We start from the raw sequence: 7,397 nt of genomic DNA on the forward strand, positions 1-7,397 counted from the left end.
TTCTGGCCTCCATCCTCCCACGCTCAGAGCAGATGGAATAGCTCGGCTTCAGCTTGTCAGCTGCTTCAAGGTCGCACGGTGCCGGTGGCCTCGAACTGGCAACCTTGTGGATGTTATCTTCAGGCAGACGGAGGCTCTACCCTCTAGACCAGACCTCCTTCCCAGCAAACCAGCCCAGAAGAACCAGTAAACACTAAAAAGCCCACAAAACTCTTAAAAAGCCAGAATCTCAGAAGGTGAGAGTAAAAAGAAATGTCTTTAAACCTATGCCAGAAAGCTGCTAAGGAGGGAGCAGTTTGTAAACTAAGAGGGAGGGAATTCCATAGAGTTGGTACCACTATGGAGAAGGCCCTAGCTGCCACTCTACCAATCTCCATAGGTGGCGGCATATATAAGAGGTCCCTCTCTGATGACGGGAGAGGATTATATTGAAGAATAATGTCTCTCATATATCCTGGTCCCAAGTTGTATAGGGCTTTAAAGGCCGTAAGGGGCTTTAAAGCTGTATAGGGTTGTTTTGTCCTTATTCAATTCTCTGCTACCAACCATGCTGAGATAGTTGCCAGCTTAGAGGCCTGATAATAGAAATCAATATTAAGTAAACCTACCTCTTCCTTTGCCTTTGATTTAAACATTGTTATTTTGGTCCCCCCTCATGAAATCTAATATAATTTTCTGCCAATTTCTCAAAATGTCTGAATTAAAACTAAAGGAATATTGCATTATTTGAATTAGGGTTTTTAGTAATACAAGTGTATTCACCAAAGCAACTTAACCAAACCAAGACAACTTCAAGTGTTGCCAAGTACTGTACCTAAATCTTTCCTCGTATCACATTCTGAGTTCTGAGGATTCTCAACACTCAACATAGATAATTCCTTTTGTATCTAGATTCTTAAATATAATGCCAGTGTTAGAAGACATGAGGAATTCTGTCTGACAATAAGTAACTTTATACCCCCGAGATTGTCCCAAACTGGGCCACAATTCAAACAGCATCATCAAAGATTGTAACAGATCCTGAAAAGTCAGAATCTTTGTTTACACAGATTGTCTACACAGAGCCAGCTACATGTTGTCTACACAGAGCCAGATTTTCATCTCAGTTTCCTTCATCCTCACTCCCTTGAACTTGTAATTCTTTCTTACTGCAGCTGTGAGCAGTTCAATCACTATTGCAAATAGCAAAGGAGAGAGAGAGGACAACTCTGATGGGTTCCTCTTTTTTTAGTTGAAACAAATCTGAGACAACACTATTAACTAACAGACATGCTATTGGGCATTTACAGTATACATTAATCGAATCCACTTGCTAAAGTGCCCAGACATTTCAAAGGCCCCTGGAGTGCTCTGTAATTATACAGGCTCCATCCTGTTGAACACCTTTTCAGCATCCAGAAAAACAATGACTCCTTGTAACCCCTGTTGTTTTAATTGACATACTGTACCATATCAGTCGACTTTCTGATATTAAATTACATTTGACTCTAGGGAAGCAATCTAGTTTGATTGGAATCTTTCCCAATCTTTTCACAAAAATTGTTATTCAAGAGTAGCAGCCTCACTAGCACTTCTGCTAATGGAACCTTCCTCCATGAATGGAAAGAACATCCTGCTTGCACAGGGAAGTCCCTCCACTTGAATAAGAATCCCTTGTGCAAGCAGGACACTCCTTCCATACATGGCGAAAGTTTCTTTTAATGGGAGGAGATCCCAACAGTGGAAGTACTGGTCAAGAGACTGACCCATATCTTAAAATGTTTATTTAATAAAATTTTGGGTGAGTCATGCCAGTGGCATCACTAGGGGTGTGTGGGATGCACTAGGTGATGCGCACAGGGGGGTGACACCACTACTGACCAAAATTTTTAAAATCTTGGTATTTTTGTATAATACCATCATTTTACATATCTTTGATGTGTAATTTCATGCAGAATGCAATGAATATCTCTAATCCAGTGGTTCTCAAACTGGTGAGTTGCGACCACCAGTTCATGTAACACTTCCCCTGTCCCTTTAAGGCGTGGGGGAAGGAAAGGGAGGGGGCAATGGGGGGGTGCTTTGCACTTACTTTTTAAATGTAGGGCTGCAGCAGGCTACAGGAGGTGCGGAGAGCCCTGTGCAGCCACCCGCAGCGCTCCCCGGGGCTTGAAATCTGCAATCGAAGCCTGCACAAAACACTTCCATTTTGCAGGAGGAGCTTTGCGCCTGCTTCTATTTAAATTCCAAGCCCCAGGGAGCGCTGCAGAGGGCTCCCCACACCTCCTTCAGCTTGCTGCAGCCCTACATTTAAAAAGTAAGTGCAAAGCACCCCCCCTTCACCCCCAATCTCACCGCCCTAGCCCCTCCCCCCGGAAGAACTTACTGAGGGAGTAAAGTTCCATCAAAGTTTGAGAAACCCTGCTCTATTCTATCAAATGCTATAGCCAAAAAACCAGCAGGGGTGGGACAATGTGCATCACCACACCCACTGCTGGGGCACTGTCCCAGCCACTGCATGTCCCATCCATGACGGGGGTGACATGCTGGCCTCTCGCACCAAGTGATGCAAACCTAGTGACACCACTGAGAACCCAATCCTATCCAACTTTCCAGCACCAGTGCAACTGCAATGCAGTCCTGAGGTAAGGGAACAAACGTTCCCATACCTTGGGGAGCCTCTGTCACTCACCACAGGATGCAGTGCCTGTCCCATTGGCTCAGCTGCACTGGTGCTGAAAAATTGGATAGGATTGGACCCTGAGTTATGCATCTCTACATTCTCTCCTGGCTTTTGTATTAATGTTGAAACAGAGTTCTGCCATGATACAGGGATCTTGTAACAAAGCATGCAGTTCTTAATGGTATTCTACAGCTGTTCTAACAAACAGTCCCTAATTTTTCATAGAACTTCACCAGGAAACCATCTGGTTCTGCTGCCTTAATTATGAAATTACCAACGTCAATTCTTCCAGTGTTGCAAGGGCTGCCAGTAATGGAATCTCCTCCAAGCCTATTTTGAGAAGATTTAAATTATCTGAAAGCTTCTTTATAGCATCAACAGGTGGCCTCTGTGAACTATGCAACTGCTTGTAATTTTTCACAAACAAATTAGAAATCTCCTGAGAAGTAACAACTGTTTTCTTGTTCCTCGTATTTAATTGTTATTAATTTTTTCTTCTGATCTGCAGCCACTTATTGTGCAAGTGGCTTGCCTGGCTTAGTACCATGATCAACAAAATTTTGTTTTCACAAACTTATAGGATTTTTCTGGGGCAGGAGTTTGTTTGGTCTCTAATTGTTGTTTAAGTGCAATTAATCTAGTAGTCAATACCGAATGATCACAAATGGTCTTATGTTCTTTCTCCATAACTTCTATTTTATTTACCAACTGTAACTCCTTCTTCTTCATCAATTCTAATTTTTCCCAAATACTTGTACTTTTTTAAAGCATTCTAATATATGCTTTAAAAGCATTCCATACCACTTCCTAACCGTTTTACTACAGTATGTCACGTTGAACACATATATAATCTTTGCACTTATTCTATTGTTTCCCCTGGGGGATGGGGAAAAGAATAGGCCCTCAGTTTGGCTGTACTTGTGACTAAACAGCCACCGGGTAGATGGGACTTGTTAGCCTGGGAAGGCAGCTCATCTGAGAGAAGGAAAACTCTGATCCCAAACCTCCACTGCCTTGTGGCTACATTCAGTTATGGAAAAGGCTTCAGGAGTGAACCTCGAGGCAAAATCCGGAGCTGGAGTCCCTGAGGCAGTTCATGGCTGAACACAGTCATGTTCTGGCAACTCTTGTGACGCCGCTGGAACCAACCGTATTGGCCTCTGCCTTTCCATTGGACCATTCCAGCGATGTGGAGAGGGGGGATTTGCTGCATGGGAAACAGTCTATCCTCCATATCTACTTGACCCAGGCTTCGCGCACTGGAGAGGACACTCTGTCCCAGAACCACCATTCAGAGCGCGATACCATAGTCTTCCGAGACTAAAGGGTGTCAGCAACAATATTCTATTGTATATATCTTATATTTGAAGGAACATTTTTGATTTCCATCATCTTGGCTTACTCTTATCCCATATTTTCAAAGTCAAGCATACTGGTGCACAGTCTGCACAGTCTATTACCCCAGTTTTAATTCCATTTTCCTTTAAATTATTCTAGGGGAAGTAAAATAAAATTTAAAAAAAACAACCCATAATTATCCAATTTGACTTACGGGGGTAAGTGGGGAAAAAAGTATACTTTTGTTCCCTTCCCCCAAGTAAGAGCACAGGGGCCACAATGGGTCGCCTCCAGTCTGTGCCGGCTATTTTGCTGGTGCAGACTGGAGGAGCTCTGTGTTGTGCTTTTCAGTCCAACATTGAGTATAGGATCGTCCCACCCCCCTCCCACTGCAATTCCTCTCCTCTACCCTCCCCCCATTCCAGAACACCTCCTCTTCCACCCAGAAACCCCACACCGCCACCTGGTGGTGTGCCTTACCTCAGGCACTCCTCTGGCATCAGCCTCCTGGCTCTGACACTCCTGGCGCTTTACAGCACATTTACAGCTCCCAATGCTGGTGCTGGAGTTCAGTGCTGGTGCTGGAAGGATCTAGGATAGGGCCCTTAGTTCCTATTATTGCTTTACACACTATACAGCAGCAAATGCTTTAGTCACTAGGTGTACACATACTGAATACTCATCAATCCTCAAACTGGGCCAGTTGTAGCTCCATGCTTTATGTATGTACCTGTGCAACATTCAGATGTGCAAACATTACATTTCAACAGACACATATAAAAAGTATACCCCTAAAATGTAAAGTGAACATTGGTAACCACAGCTGCCTCTATTGCCACCCAGACACTCAGATAATAATAAACATAACCTTTTCCCTTGCTAAGCTTGATGGTTCAGGGATATTAACAACAATGAAGCAGATGTCTAAAGAGTCAAACTGAAACTCTCTGATATGCTGATTATTTTAACTATTGGTTTATCATCATAACCTCTTTTTTCCTCTCAGAGCATTTACTTTCAAAAGGGACAGAAACATGCAACTTCACTCCTTGTTTTTTTTTAGAATAATAAAGGAATGAGTGTGTAAAGGTGGTAGCTCAGTTTGTTCACCTTAAAAAAATTGGCATGATATAACTTGGGCAAAAGAAACACAGAAAACTTTTATTAAACTGCAGTATTTCTGGTTTGCTTACCCACAATCCACTGTATATTTGCTTGCAGTACTTGTTTCACAGACAAAATTTCTGCCTACGTTATTTTCTCATCAGTCTTGTGTATGCATTGCAAGGGGATAGCCTTGGATATCTACATTCTAACTTTGTAAGTTCCTAACTGTACGGTAACAGTTCCACAAGGTGAAATCCTTAGCCTGCAATCTATTCTCCATTCTCTCTCTCCCCCCCCCCCCCAGTTTAGGCTGCAACTCAATATGCACTCACTTGGCAGTGAACCCCACACTCTAATTTGGGAGTAAGTTCCATTGAACTCAGTAGGGCTTACTTCTGAGTAGATATGCATAAGATATTAAGGGCCCAATTCTATCCACCTTTCCAGCACTGACGCAGCCATGCCAAAGCAACCTGCTCTGCATCCTGCAGCGAGGTGGTAGTCATGGAGGCCTCCTCAAGATCAAAGAAATGTTTGTTCCCTTGGCTCAGGACTACATTGTGGCTGCATCAGCACTGGAAAGTTGGATAGGCCCTTAAAGTGCAAGTGATGCATGATTACTCAAAACTAAGATCCATCAGGATCAATGGGACTTGCTCCCTAGTAAGGGAATTGGTATGTTTTTTGGCCTTTCTTTACTACTTTCAGCAGTTTGGAGGTGTGGAGAGCCTGGGAGAGGGATTCACAAGCTTCCCAGGGGGGGCCCTCTCCTGGAAGACAGCACTACTTCAGGTAAGCATACGGCACTGCTTTTGTCCCTGGCAGTGGCATGATCATGTTGCTGCCTTCACCATTGCTACACCCTTTAAGGCCCCAGTTTGGGAACCTGTGGCCTAAGTCTTACTGAATACAATGGACTTACTTCTTAGTAAAATAAATAGCACTTTTCAAACACTTTTAAGAATGAGAGAACAGGAGCCTGCCCTAACAGGCTTACCATTTTAGATAGACACAGTGGAGCAAGGGAGGGAAATGGAAGCTGAGGAAACCAAGGAAAGAATATGGGGTGCAGTTACACACACTTGTAGCCCAATCCAGCAGGCCTGCACTGTATCCAGTGCAAGTTTCGAGCTGCTTGTGGGTCAGCCTGAGGCAAGGGGAGGCTTTTCCCCTTACCCCGGGGAGAGCCACCACAGCCCCAATGGGGCTGCTCTGATCTCTGCCACCTTAAGAGGTGGCGCAAATCTGAGCAGCCTGGGACTGCCCTGGGCTGCCCAGTGAACAGGGATAGGATCCCACATCACTGCTGGATCCTTGCCCTGCCCCCCACTCCCCCACCTGCCCCCCCCAACGCTCACCACCCGCTCTCCCCCACCCAAAACGCCTTCCTTCTGCCTCCTCCCTGCCCTCCCTGTGTCCCTCCCTACCCTTCAGGAAGAGTGGAGGCATCTTGGCAGAGAGTGAACAAGCTCAGTTCCAAGTAATTCAGCTTGGGTGGTCTTCTGTTTTCCTTGTAATAATGGCAGGCTGGAAAAGGTTGCTGTGCCTTTAATAACTTTAATTGGACAAGAATTTCAGCAGGTGCCACCACACACTGCACTGGGTGAAAATGCTGTCTTGGACACAGCTGTTAAAGATATTTTTGTCTCAGGGGCCAGACCACCCATGACATGACTGAAAGGCTTGTGTGGAGTGGTGGAGGGCCAAGTGGCCTGGTAGTCCTGCTCTTCTGTGTATTTCTTCTCTCTACGCTGCAATGTCGCATGTAATTCAGTGAGGTTACATGAGAAAGCATGAGCTTCTGCTTCACTGCGAAAAGCATTCCCCTTGAATCCATGGGATTCATTTCATAACTCTGTAGCTGAGCAAGACTTGTGGCTGAAACTGAAAAATGCTTCACAGAGTCCTGAAATCTTACCCTTGTTTGTCTGGCTCATATCTTTGAATGGTGAGATCACTGTTCTCTCCAAACATGAGTTAAGAAGCAACCTTCTTTCAATGGCTCTTTGACTCATTTGCTAAGTTTAGAGGATGACAAAACCACAGTGATGGTCTCACTGGCTTGGCTTTGTTTGGTGGCCTTGGTTTGTCAATGCCTAGCTCAGCTATTCGAGAGGTTTGCTACCTGCTCTTGGGTATGTATACAAGATCGTGAAGATCAGCTCAAGTGAATACTCCTGCCCTGACCCTTAGTTGAGCTCCTTCTGAAATTATCTTTATGACAGGGGTCTCCAAACCCTGGCCTGGGGGCCAGATGCGACCCACAACAAGCCTCTATCTGGCCGGCGGC

Source organism: Tiliqua scincoides, chromosome 2 (genome assembly GCF_035046505.1).
Source record: "Tiliqua scincoides isolate rTilSci1 chromosome 2, rTilSci1.hap2, whole genome shotgun sequence".
NCBI lineage: Eukaryota > Metazoa > Chordata > Lepidosauria > Squamata > Scincidae > Tiliqua > Tiliqua scincoides.